The sequence below is a fragment of the Ceratotherium simum genome, chromosome 7, assembly GCF_057802395.1.
Source record: "Ceratotherium simum simum isolate JZ-2026a chromosome 7, ASM5780239v1, whole genome shotgun sequence".
NCBI classification, from domain to species: domain Eukaryota; kingdom Metazoa; phylum Chordata; class Mammalia; order Perissodactyla; family Rhinocerotidae; genus Ceratotherium; species Ceratotherium simum.
In genome coordinates this window covers 68,823,563-68,837,787 of record NC_141906.1, presented here as the reverse complement: position 1 = coordinate 68,837,787, position 14,225 = coordinate 68,823,563, and the positions used below count along the sequence as shown (strand labels likewise).

Genomic DNA, 14,225 nt, shown 5'->3' with positions numbered 1-14,225 from the left:
TAGGACTCGAGAGGGAGACTCACCATTTTCCGAAGCAGGCACCTAAGGCTGGGAGGGGAGGCAGGTTTCTGAACCCCACACAGGAAGCGTGGAGGGGCCTCTGGGCCTACAGGGTTCTACGTCACTTGGAGACGTTCGAGGCAGAGGCAGCCACCTGGGTTGGCTGGGGAGAGTTGGGCCCCCTATCTGCCCACAAGCCGAGCAGGACGACTGGCAAAACCTGAAAGTGCAGTGAAAAATACCTGGAATGTAGCTGCCACGCCTTACACAATGCACCTCCACACTGGGGGCTCCCCTCTCACACACCCCTCACCCCCAAACAAGCTGAGACAGGAAGAGAGGAGCGATGAATGTCTGCTCTCGTTATGGTGTGCGCGGCATGGAGCAGCAGGATGCGGCCATTTTGTTAACAAAAGCAGTTGGCTTGAAAACACAGGTTGCCTTAAAACCATGGGATGCCATTTTTTTTGGCCTATAATATTTACAAAAATATTTAAAAATGTGACATTCCATGTTGGAAAGGATAAAGAGTGACAGTCTCAAAATCTGCTGACATGAGAGTAAACCGATCCAGCCTTTCTTTATTTTTGAGCATGCTTTAATTAAATGCTCATTCTGCAGCAGGCACTGTGCCAAGGGCTTTACCAACATCTCTCATTTAATCCTCAAAACCACCCTTTAAGGTAGGTATTATTTTTATCCCCATTTTATACTTTAGCAAACTGAGGCTCAAACAGGTTATCTAACTTGTCACAGATTGCAGATCTCTGGGATCCTAGAAAATATTTTGGCAAAATTCATTTAGTGTCTGCTCTGCTGCAGCTGGGTGCTAGTAATAGAGCAGTAACAAGATAGTCCTCATGAAGGATGAAAGGAAATGCGGACATAGATTTTTTCAGGAGATTGATGCTGAAAAAGAGGAAATACAGGTGCTGTGGGAGTGATAAAAGGGGGGCCTAATATAGTCCAGGGGTAGAGAATTTCTCCCTGAGAAGGTGACGTCTAAGCTGAAATGTGATGGATGAATAGGAGTGAACCAGGTGGAGGGGAGGACAAGTAAACATTCCAGACAGAGGGAGTAGTATATCTGAAGCCGGGAGATGAGGATGAGAGGCTCATTCAAGAATCTGGAAGTCCAGAAAGACAGGTAGCTGAGGGAGATAGAAGGAGTGGCAAGAAATGGGGTCAGAGACTCAGCAGAGGCCAGATGGCAAGGGATTTACAAGCCTCGTTAAAGATTCTGAAGGATTCTTCTAAGGGCAATGGGAAACAACTGAAGGGTCTAAAACAGGGGAGCAACCGGGGGCTGGCCCGGTGGTGTAGCGGTTAAGTGCACGAGCTCTGTTGCAGTGGCTCGGTGTTCGGATCCCCGGCGCGCACCAATGCACCGCTTGTCAAACCAGGCTGCGGCGGCCTCTCATATAAAGTGGAGGAAGATGGGCACAGACGTTAGCCCAGAGCCAGTCTTCCTCAGCAAAAAGAGGAGGATTGGCAGATGTTAGCTCAGGGCTGATCTTCCTCACACACACACACAAAATAAATAAGACAGGGGAGCCACAGTATCAAATTCTTAACAATTCCTTAAATTTTTAAATGAGAAAAAATTTAATTATAAGTAATATATGCATATGTTAAAAACAGTGAAGTGCAGGGAAGGGTATATAACACCAGTCCTCTGTCCCACGTTGCCTCAGCCCAATTCCTCTCCCTAGAGAAAACCACTTTTCACTTTGTAAACTGTTTTTTCTGGTGGTTACCTTCTTATCTCTAAATGTGCATTGTCATCATTGGGGTTCTCTGGGAAACGAACTGAGGTGGAGATCCGTGTGCAGGTGGCTCACTGAGGGAGCACAGGAACAGCACCTGTAAGGGAAGGAAGCGGGGCTGGGCGGAGGGAGAAGGTGAGCTACAATGAGGTAGCAACAGAGAGCTCAGCCAATCCCACAGGGTTTCTCGGGCTGGGATGACCCTTCAGAGTGGTGCTGAACTGAGGCCACTGGCACATCATCTAGTCTTGGATGTGAGCTGTTCCCAGAGAGGGGATGTGAACTTGGATGAGGCAGCTGCTCCTGCTGAGGACAATTCCTGTGAAAGGGCTCAGCTGTGAGCCCTCGGGGGACACAATCCCAGCAGCTGGGCGAGTGAGAGCTCCTCAAGGGGGCACCTTGGTGGCACCGACAGCATGCACACAGTTCACCCCTTGCTCTGCTTGGACCCACTTGCTATATAACAATTTCACCCCATCCTTAAACAGCCTTTTCAGAACTCTGGTTGATCTCTTTTCCTGAAGAAGCTTATAAAAGGAAAGTTAGTGGGACAAATTACAGTCCCACTACACAGCTGTTCTGGGGGCCCATCTGAAAGTCATCATCTCTCTCCTTTGTTACCCATTGTGGATTGCTCCCAGCCTCAGCTGGCGCTTCTGTTGATGGAAGGGAAGACATAGATTGAGGAGTCTGAGCCCCTGGTCAGCAAGGCTTTTGCAGGCTGTGAACCCTTGGGTTCTGCATGTATACTGCCTGCTCCCTGCAGCCCTGACTCCTCTACCAGTATGTCTACTCTAGCAGCATGCCAAGAGCTTCTTTTCAAATTGTATATAATTCTCTGCTGCAGATGGAATGGCCTTTCTCCAGAACCCTAGGTGTCAACATTGTGATTCTCTACTAGAGCTTGCCATAAACTCCGAAAGGCATCTTTTCCCACCACAGATACTTCTAATTACCATCAGGTGTGCCAAAATATGGACCAAGTTGCAGAACTGCTTGCACTGCCACCTGGACTTGCTGCAGACTGCTTTACTCCTCTGGGCTCCACTCAAAGCTAGAAGAGTTCCACGTCACATGGTAGATAAATCAAGCGCAGAATATGCTCCTCCAAAACATGAGGGACCTCTAAGGCGTTGTGTTTCTTTCTTAATGGTGGGGCAGTACAAGGTTTAATATCATGACCTCTACTTTGGAAGGGATGGCCTTCCAAAGGCCCAAGACTCTGGAGTCCTAAAAAGGTCACTTATATGGCAGGCCCCTGAATCTTCATAGGGTTTATCTCCCATTCCCCAAGGCCTCCAAGTACTTGCCATTTCTTGCTCATTTGATTTGATTAACATGATGTCATTGATGTAGTGGACCAATGTAATGTTCTGAAGAATGTCCAGATCATCTAGGTACCTTCAGACCATATTATGACAGAAAGTGGATAAGTTAATATGGCCCTAGGCCAGACCAGGAAAGTATATTGTCTGTTGCCATATGTGAATGCTCCAATAAAGATATTGCATTTGGCATAGCTGCTGCATTTGGGGCTACTACTTGGCTAAGTTTGCAGTAGTCCACTCTCATGCACAATGATTTTTCATTTTTCGCAAAGGCCAAATTAGTGAATTAAATGGGGATGTGACAGGACCACCATCCCTGCATCCTTTAAATCTTTCTAAGTGACACAAATCTCTACCATTCCCTTTAGGATGCAATATTGCTTTTTATTTACAATCTTGGCTGGGAGTCATAGAAAGTTTCAAGGGCTTCCACTAGCTTTTCCTAATACAATAGCACTTATTAACAGGTCAAGGAACCCAGGTGAAGGTTCTGCCAACTGCTGTGTCCGTAAATGTCCCTTGGGCCATTTGAAAGTCATGTGGGATGTAGGACAATTTTTTGTTTTGCTGACTTATTCTGTACATTGCAAGATGCCAGCATTTGGTTAACTAACTGCCTGCAGCATTGCACACAAACAACCCCACACATTTCCAAAATACCCTCTAGAGAACAGTACCATCTCAGTTGAGAATCACTATTCTAGAGAATTCCTCCCTCCTGGGTTCACAGAATCTAGTCTCCAGTTCCCTCCCAAAATGAACAGAAGGAGGCAGCAATTGACTAGGAAATCAGCATTATGGGCGCATACATGCTGGGTGTGAGATGTCTCTACTCTTCTGGACTTCGCCCTCACTCAACCTGTACCACAAGCCACCAGACCAGCCCGGAAGCCCCTTCTGTTTACTGGGAGTCTACTTATGCGCATTCTTCCTTCTGGTTTCCCAGATGGTTCCCATCTCCTCTTAGGTTCTAGCAAACTTGTAGTCCCCAAGCAGCACCCCATCTTTTCTTTTTGGAGGATTGTGATTTTTAAAAAAATTTTGGTAAAATACACATAACATAAAATTTACCATCTTAACCATTTTCAAGTGTACAGTTCAGTAGTATTAAGTACATTCATATTGTTGTGCAGCCAATCTCCAGAACTCTTTTCACCTCATAAAACTGAAACTCTGTACCCATTAAACAACTCCCCGTTCCCCCCTCTTTCCAGCCCCTGGCAACAACCATTCTACTTTGTCTCTATGAATTTGATTACTCTAGGAACCTCATATAAATAGAATCATACAGTTTTTGTCTTTTTGTGACTGGCTTATTTCACTTAGCATAATGTCCTCAAGATTAAGGCTGAATAATATTTTATTTATGTATATACCATAATTTGTTTAACTATTCACCTGTTGATAGACTCTTGGGTTGCTTCCAACTTTTTGCTATTATGAATAATGTTGCTATGAACATGCGTGTACAAATATCTCTTCAAGACTCTGCTTTGAAGTCTTTTGGGTATATACCCAGAAGTGGAATTACTGGATCATACATTACTTCTATGTTTAATTTTTTGAGGAACTGCCATACTATTTTCCACAGTAGCTGTACCATTTTACATTCCCACTGACAGTGCACAAAGGTTCCAATTTTTCCACATCCTCGCTAACCATTGTTATTTTCTGTTTTTTTGATAATAGCCATCCTAATGGGTGTGTGGTGATATTTCATTGTGGTTTTGACTTGCATTTCCTGATGATTAGTGATGTTGAGCATCTTTTCATTTGCTTGTTGGCCATTTTATATCTTCTTGGGAGAAATGTCTATTCTTCAAGTCCTTTGCTAATTTTTTAATTGGTTGTTTGTTGTTGTTGTTGTTGTTGTTAAGCTGTAGGAGTTCTTCATATATTCTAGATATTAACCCCTTATCAGATATATGATTTGCAAATATTTTCCCCCATTCTGTAGGTTGCCTTTTCACTCTGTTGATTGTGTCCCTCAATGCACAGTTTTAAATTTTGATGTAGTCCAATTTACCTATTTTTTACTTTTGTTGCCTCTGCTTTTGGTGTCATGCAGTGGCCCCATTTTACTGCCAGCCTAGAGAACTCTTCAGGCTGGGGAAGAGGAGGAAGATTGCATTAACCCTTTGAGTCTCACTTGGCTGTTACATGGTGGTCTCTCTCTGCCTCCATGTTTGGCCCCACCAATCTATTCTCCATAAGATAGTGAGAGTGAATTCAAAACACAACAAAAAATGTGATTTTCTCACACTACTGCTTGAAGCTTGAAACTCTCCCCCATCATTCTCAGGATAATTATAAAGGGTTGGTGGGAGGGTTGGGGAGGAGTCTTGTTCCTGATTCTCTCTCCAGCTTTATCTAGCCTTCTATTTCTCCCTCCTCTTCTCTCATGCTTTAACTATACCAAGTTATTTGTAGATGCCTCAACACTCCATGCTTTTTCTTTTTCTTATTTCCAAGCCTCTACATACACTTGGTTTTTCTGCCTAGAAAATTCACCTTCGTCTTGATCAACTCACACTCATGCTTCAGGTTTCAACTTAGATGCATCATCCTCCAGGAAGCCTGCCCCAACCCCCAAACAAAAGGTTAGGTTAAGCAACCCTCCTGATCACAGCACTTGTTATAATTGCCATTTACTTGTCTTCCCTCTTCTACACCACTGTGTCCCATAGAATATTGTTTCCCAGTCCAACACTTTGCTGAAGGAATAGGTAGGTGGCTGTGTGTAACAAAGGTCTTAGTCAAACTGGAGGCTGGATGCTGCTTTCTTCTCACCCCTTGACATAGCCTGAGGTGGAGATTCTATTCCACTCATAACAAGTACCACTTGTAGAGGACTGGGTTTGTCATTGGGTTCTGGTACCAAAGTAAGTTTATGCCTAAATTGGGAAGCTTAAGACCTGTTGATTCTGTCTAAGACTCTTAGCTCCAGAGTTTTCCTTAGGTCACCTATCCTGCCTCATGCTCTTATCCCATAACTGTTCTACACTCTGCCCTACCTCACTGTTCCTCTCTCAGCCCTTTCTCTTGTGCCATTTGGAATTCCACAGTAAAGAAATTGCCCCAAATCCTCAACCTCTTCACACAATGCTTTTCCCCACACCTCCTGTCTTGCTGGAGCTTGGTTCCTCTTCTCCCTCCCTCCTCAAGACACTGCTTTTCTTGTTCTTTCTCCAAATTTCCTTGTCCCCTCTCAGGACAAAATCAAGAGAAAAAGTCTGAACATTCTGATTATTCCTCACTGTCTCTTGCAGCCCATTATCTTTCCACTCTCCTGCACAAAACTCTTGTGGAGATGCTGTTGGTGTCTTATGTCACATCCCCTTAGCTGAACTATGACTTCAGCTGTAGCTCTGTGGTCACTTCTGATGCACACTGATGTCCCATGTCAAAAGCCTGCTGCTATGACACATCCAGGCTTTTCTGCCTCAGTTTGCAGGCAGGCACAATTCTGAATGGGTAGGAGAGGATAGGGAGTTCATGTCCCCAGAGGCAAAAGAGATGGGGAAGGTTAACCCCCTTAGGATAGGGTGAAAACTGGTGGAAGACCCACCCACTGTGAATCCTGTGTTATGTAATGTTCATAAGTCCTATCTTTCTTCTTGCTGCATCAGCCTCCTACAAGGACTGGAGTTGTGGGTGAGCAAGGGGGCTCAGCAGGTTGATGGTGGCTGGACCCCAAACTCTCTTGCTCTCGATTAGGTTCAGGACATGCTACCCCAACTATGGTACTTTGGCATATTGAATATTTTAAGATGGAGTTTGAGAAAAATGGCAGAAGTGGGAAGATCACTTGGCTCTTCTCCCTCCCTTCTTCCCTGAGACAGGTCATGAAATCCTCAGAGGAGAGGTGCCCTCCCTATGCCTGGAGGAAAGGAGCATCCTTATCTCCAAAGACAAAGGACTCCTTAAGGAATCTGAACAAACAGTCCTTGCTAAGTTTCCCCCAGGTTACTACAATTACTTCATACTCCTTAACCTACCATTCCTCCACAACTGTCCACTCTTCATCAAACCTAGCATAAAATACTCAGGTCTGTTTCTTTTTTTTTCTTTTATGAGGAAGATTAGCACTGAGCTACCATCCAATGCCAATCATCCTCTTTTTTGCTGAGGAAGATTGGCCCTGGGCTGACATCCGTGCCCATCTTCCTCTACTTTATATGGGATGCTGCCACAGCATGGCTTGACAGGTGGTGCATCGGTGCGTGCCTGGGATTCGAACCTGCAGACCCCAGGCCGCAGAAGCTGAGCGCGTGCCCTTAACTGCTGTGCCACTGCGCCAGCCCTTCAGTCAGGTCTGTTTCTTTGAGTCTACATTTCCTTATGAAGGCTCTCATGTCACGGAAAACTCATATTAAATAAATTTGTAGGCTTTTCTCCTGTTATCTGTTTTTGTCAGTTTAATTTTCAGACCCAGCCAGGGACCCTAAGAAGGTCGAGGAAAACTTTTTTCTCTCCTACACTCTGTAGTAAGATCCCAAGGGCAAGAATTTCAGGCTATAGCTGTAGCTTGTCAATTACCATGATGGGCAGCTATGGGTTTTATCTGTAAATCTCAGGCAGAAGACACAGAGTGCCAGGATAGGTGTCGCAGAGTATGGCTGATTAAGTATTGTCTCATAAATATTCCATGTTTCATGTGCCTTGTGAATATTTAGGGTCTACTTAATTTATCTATCCCTTCGTGTATCAGCAGACATCTGCTTTACTCATCAAGGTCTAACATGTCTCACAAGCTACTTGCTTCTACACTTAATTTAATCTATCTTCCTTATTTGTTTCCTTCTCTTATTTTCTATAGCAGACTTGAATATTCCTAATATTCTTAAATAACACAGCAAACACTCCTTACAAGGATTCAGGAGCCAACTTGAAGAAGCTCCCATGGGCCAAAGATGGGATAATTTGAGAATCAATAAGGACAATGACTATAATGTTTGAAATGCATCAAATATGTTTAATGCCATGAGTTTATAATGACACCGTCAACCTTAAAAATGAAATAACAAGGTCTTTAGCTAGCCAAAATGAATTTATTCGGGCATAGCAGAGGAACTGCAATTCGAGACAAGCAAACTATGGTGAATCATAGGCAAGTCCGAGGAGACAAAGAGACAGTCAGCCTTTATTAGGTTTTAGGAAGAAATTGGGGAGGGCTGTGGCCGTTTTTCATTGGCTGCAAGCAGTGAGCAGCTTGTTGTTGCTGGGTCAGCAGGAAATCTTTCTTCCTTCTGGGGTAAGTTGCAGTTAGTGGTACGTGTATGAGAGCCCTCCCTTCATGGCTTCCTGACTCCATTCTGACTAAGGTTTCCTTTGTTCATTTTGACATTTTTCCCTTTTGATCAAGATCTTTCCTTGAAAGCATCACTGATCAAGAGTCAGGTTATCCAATTTTAGTGGAATTATGTTTTGTCCCTTAGCACCAGGAAGGACCTTTCCTTGATGTCATGTCCCATGTCAGAGGGAAGGTGCATAGTGACTGGAAACCATTTGAGGCCACGTTTGAGTAACAAGGAATGTGGAAGCGGGGAAACTCTCAGGCATTTTCACTCTTAAGATCATATCTTGTCAAGGTTATAAGCATCAGCAATCATCTCAACGTGTTGAGCTAACATGATTCTATTTAGTGCATGGTTTAGGCAGAGGTTTGGCAAGCAAAAGGTACCAAGTTTAAAAATAATTATACAAGGCAGAATGAAAAGTAATATGACAAGCCCAGCTTCTTTGATGGTTCTAAACCATGAACCTAGACCTGAAGGTAGCCAATTGAACAAATCAAAGGACCATAGAGAGTCAGGTGAAATCTGTTGTAACCAATGTGCTTGTTCCCTGATATTGTGTAACAGAGTTTCTACTTCTCCAGAGGTGTTTAATCCATGTGCAACAGGTGGTATTTGCTATCATACAAATGCCTCCTTATTCTGCAAGTAGGTAATCAAGGGCTACGTGATTGTCTAAAACAACTTTAGCTAATGAGTCAAGTGATCATTGTTGGGCTGCTATTGCTTTGGCTGTGGAATTGGCTAGCTTTCCTAATGTTAGGGAGAGATTTCTGATCATATGCTCATTGGCACTAACTCCCACCCAAAGGAGAAAGGCTCTCCCTATGGAGACAAACATGGAGTCATGTACGCCCCTGGGTAGTTCCCGTTTAAGATGCTTATGATGTTTTAGTGAAAAGACCAATGGGAAGCTTCAGATTTATTACGGATATTAACAGGGACTGTTAAATATCCTAATAAACATTGGCCTCCCATTCACCAGCTGTCCAAGCATTCCTAGGCCCATTGAGAGTTCCATTCACCAGAAAGATAAAACTAGATGGTGCACATAAGACTCCTGTTAGGGCAGCCGGCCCGGTGGCGCAAGTGGTTAAGTGTGCGCACTCCTCTGCGGCAGCCCAGGGTTAGCCGGTTCAGATCCTGGGTGCACACCGACGTACCGCTTGTTAAGCCATGCTGTGGCAGTGTCCCATATAAAGTAGAGGAAGATGGGCACGGATGTTAGCCCAGGGCCAGTCTTCCTCAGCAAAAAAAAAAAAAAGAAAAAAAGAGGAGGATTGGCATCAGATGTTAGCTCAGGGCTGGTCTTCCTCACACACACACACACACACAAAGAAAGACTCCTGTTAGGGTTTGATTATTGATAGTGATTTGTTGATTGGCCCTTTTGAGCCAAGGGTCAGTGGTATTTGAGGAGTATTTGGGGAGAAACCATCCTGTTCTGTGGACTTTGTCTTTGAAGGCTGCATAGAGAGGAATTATTTTGTTACAGCAAGCAGACTCAAGATAATACCAGAGGGTCACTGCTGTCATGGACAAATCGGGGTTTTTAGTGGCAAATGCAAGAATCACAAAGGTTTCTCTCTTTGGCAACGGCTTGGGAAATACAGATAAGAGCATTGTCTTTCTGAGAGGGAGAAAATAAATGAGAAGTTACCATTGGGGAAAAGATACATAGGCCTGGTCCTGTCATCTTGGGAAAGCTGTCTCCTTCAGCTATCACCTGCTTCAATGCCTAGAAATCTTTACTTTTAGGTCACCAGTTGGTGTGCAGGTTCAGTCAGCATTTGGTACTTTCTTTAGATGTGACACATAGATCCAACAGTCTATTCCTTGGAGTTTAGTGGCACAAGGGTTGGTTAACTGTACCTAGTAGAGAGCTTTCTGATGGGGTTGAAGAGACTCTTTCTGGAGATGTCTTTTCCAATAGGTGAAGTCTCTAGGTTATAAGGTGTGATGCTTAAGGTCTTCATCTCCTGGGAGCACACTATGAAAAGATTGTTCTACTAATGTATGGTTATTCTCAATGGATGCAATTAGGCCTTTACAATATTGAAGTATATCTCCTTTTATCAGCAGTGAATCAAAAGAGGCAGGGGCTAGATGCATTGGGTGCCCAGTAACTATTTCAAAGGATGAGAATTTGCGGGTTCAAAAGGGAGTGGCCCTAAGGTTCGGAAAGACCAATGGCGATGCTTTTGGCCAGGGTATTTGAAAGGTCTCTACAAACTTTGCTGATTGGGTTTTGATGATCCGTTGGTACATTCAACTAATCCTGAAGACTGGGGATGATAAGAACAGTGAAAATGTTGTAGAACTGGCCAAACGGCACAGACTTGTTGTAGCAATTGACCAGTAAAGTGGGTTCCCCGATCACTATGAACTTCAAGAGGGCTTACCCAGGTAGGAATGATCCTTTCCAATAGGATCTTAGCCATGGAGGAGGCAGTGGCCTGTCTACATGGAAAAGCTTCAGTCCAATGATAAAACATGAAAACCATTACCAAGACATACATACTCATGAGATCGGGATAGCTATATCAAATCCATTCACCAAACCTCAAATGGTCCATTTGGCAATTTAAAGTGCCCAGGGGCAGTGTGAACCGTTTTCCTGGATTGTATTTTGGGAACACAATAACATCAAACCCAGATCCAACATTTTCCTATACAATGCTGCATAATATCAGTCTGATATCAGTGTCTGCTGAGAATTCTTTACTTGGAAAAGCAACATTAAAGCCTGCACTCTGGTATTAAAATTCACAATATGCAACACTTTAAACAGTGTGTCAACCTGCTCCCTGATTTTGTCATCACTAGTCTGGACATAAAGGTACGCCATATTCACTCCTGTTAAAAGGGCACTAAGCATTTTTGATTCAATCTCTTTTTTTGACTTGAGGTTTATTAAACACCCCCATGGTTTGAATTGTTTTAGTACTCTGAGGCACGGGCTGTTTAATAGTAGTGGGGTTGAACACTGAGAGTGTAGCCCCAGCATCAATAAGGACGAAATTCCCTCCTAATCTGGGGAATTGTTTCTCCAAGCTGGTTTAGAGGAAGGATTGGGAACAGCCCCTGTGATTGCTCAGTCTCATCGCTGGGAAGCAGGAGGAGACTGGAAAGACTGGTTGGGCCACTGAAGACGCCTGGAGAATTTTAGTTTATATTAGTCTTTTTTCCAATGTCCTGGCTTCCTACAATAATGACAGAGGCTGAGAGGATTTTGCTTAGAAACCTCCATCTGTGAAGTTGGAGATTAAGGATTTTAATAGTAGAATTAATTTTAAATTAATTTAAAAGTGGAAAAAATTCCACTTTTTCTTAGTAGAATCATCTAGGGTGCAGGCTAATTGGTTTGTCAAATTAACTAAGTCTGGAGTGGACACAGCTTCCCATTCTATTCTGGTTCTCTTAACCAAGAGAGAAAAGTCCTGGTTTAGCCCATTAATGAACATCGAGTTCAAGGCTAACCACATGGATTTGACATCCATAGTCAAATTCTCCTTAAGCAGAATTCTCCTTAAAGACAATTTGGAGTCGACTGTAATAGTCGTGTGCAGGTTCACTGGGTTTCTGAATGCAAGCCTGAATCTTATTCCAATCAACAGGGTTCAGGAAAGCCCTAGGGATTGCCAGGTAAGGTCGTTGAGCAATTGTCTGAGCCTGATCAAATAACAAGGCACAGGGTTGTTCTCTCATTTGCAGTTCTAGAAATTTTTCAGGATTGTCCCAATTAGCTGTTGTCATCCAGAGCTGAGCTTGGCTTTCGCCGAGGAGCATGTGAACTCGCTGGTATAATTCTGAGAAACCTCGTTGGTAAGTCTGGACAACTATACTAAATTCCTTGGCAAACCTATGAGAATCTTCAGTAACTCCAGGGAAATCTTTGATTACGGCTTGTAGTTTGGCCTTCGTCCAGGGGACATAGAGAATTAGAGGCTTAGCATTAGGGCCCTCAGAGAGTCTGTTCTCTGGGTTCTGTACAGGAGGAAGTAGGAGATGTTCGGAAAAAAGGGGAAATTCAGCCGGAAAGTTGGATGAGGAAGTGGAGGGTACAAAGGAGGTAGGGTAGGGCAGCAGGGGAAGAGAAAGTTAGTGCAGGAAAGTGAGGGGGTGAAGAGGCCTCTGACGCCTTTTTACCTTTTTTCAATTGTTTCTTTGCCTGGGTCAGTTTGGAAATGGTATTTTGTAAAGAGGCAATTTTAGAATACGGAATATGCTTGGAAGCCTCAAGACACCAATTGAAATAGGCATCCTATTCAGTTTATTTTAGAGCCACTGTCTTCAAGTTTAGTTCTGAGAAAAACAATTTTGGGGAGATTGAAGGTACCCCATAATTGCCATTGAAGTTCTAAATTATCTTTGGTTAGGTAGGTCCACTTAGTTAAAAATCTGCATGAGAGGGGTCAGCCTGGTGGCCTAGAGGTTAAGTTCAGTGTGCTTCACTTTGGCGGCCTGGGTTCGGTTCCTGGGGCTGGATCTACACTGCTCTGTTAGCGGCCATGCTGTGCTAGCAGCCCACATACTAAAAAATAGAGGAAGATTGGCACAGATGTTAGCTCAGAGTGAATCTTCCTCAGCAATAAATGAATGAATGAATGTGCATGAGGAGGGACCTTTGTTTTTAAACATAACTGGCTGGGGTCCCTGAAGGAGGGCCATCCTGGGAGTGTTTAGAGGATTGGGATCCCATAATCTTAATTTAGAAGTTCAGAAAAACAAATGAGTACTCACCAAAAGGATGAGGCCTTCAAAAAAATAGATCCCGAATAAAGTCAGAGAGCTTGACCAAAAAGAGGGGGCTCGAAGCCGAGAGGAGACTTATAGAACTGAAAGGAAAAAACCTCACGGAAGCAGAGAGCACAAAGTAGGTACCACACATGATTCTGGGGGTTGCTGGTTCCTCAGGTGTTTGTCTGCTTTGGGTCCCTTTGTGGTTGGCATGAAATGTCAACCTTAAAAATGCAATACCAAGTTCTTTAGCTAGCCGAAATGACTTTATTCAGGCATAGCAGAGGAATTGCAATTTGAGACAAGCGAACTATGGTGAACCACAGGCAAGTCTGAGGAGACAAAGAGAAGGTCAGCTTTTATTAGGTTTTATGAGGAAATTGGGGAGGGCTGTGGCAGTTTTTCATTGACTACAAGTGGTGGGCAGCTGGTGGTTGCTGAGTCAGAAAGAAAGTTTTTTTTCTTCCTGCTGGGGTCTGCAAGCTGCGGTGAGTGGTATGGGTATGAGAGCCCTCCTTCATGGCTTCCTGACTCCATTTTGATTTAGGTTTCCTTTGTTCACTTTCACAATGTAACTGGGGGCCCTCCAGGACCAGTTCAACTGACCCCATCTCATCAACAGAGTGGTTAAGAGTTGTCTTTCAGGGACTGAGATCCCTTGTCCAGCTCAGGCTGGTTGAGACCATCAACGCCTCAACTGGGCCTGTGCAAATACTTGATAAGTGACCTTTTTGACGTCAAGGACTAAAAACTTCACCATCAGATCATGGTAACGCCACTATTTTGTGAACATGCATCCTATGAAGAGGCATGAAGCTTGATGACATTTGTACAGATCATCAATGACCTCACTTCTCCTTACTTCTAATCATCTATCTCCACACTTCAGACTGCCCTGCCCTTCCTCCCATAAATTGTGCCTCAAGCCCTGGATTGGGGAGACAGATCTGAGGGCACATGTCCCCTGTCTCCTTGCAGATCCATCTCACAAAATAAAGCTACATTTCTATTCCCAAAAGCTGATGCCATAATAATTGGCTTTTTTATGCACACTGGGTAAGAGAATCCCAATATTGTGTGGTAGCAACAACACT

General features: G+C 43.9%; 1 protein-coding gene across 2 annotated transcripts in view; it reads right to left on the bottom strand.

Annotated features, from left to right (window-relative positions):
• CD3E (CD3 epsilon subunit of T-cell receptor complex) overlaps positions 1 to 14,225 on the bottom strand; it is a 51,339-nt gene that overhangs the window by 9,658 nt on the left and 27,456 nt on the right. The window contains exons 2-3 of one of the 2 annotated variants that reach the window (XM_087433770.1): positions 1,758 to 1,863; positions 24 to 220 (exon numbers count right to left, since the gene is read on the bottom strand). The gene's annotated coding sequence lies outside the window, so the exon portion shown is untranslated. Of the gene's footprint in view, positions 1 to 23; positions 221 to 313; positions 362 to 1,757; positions 1,864 to 14,225 lie in introns of those variants that run through there. The other variant, XM_087433769.1, reaches the window with a different exon arrangement.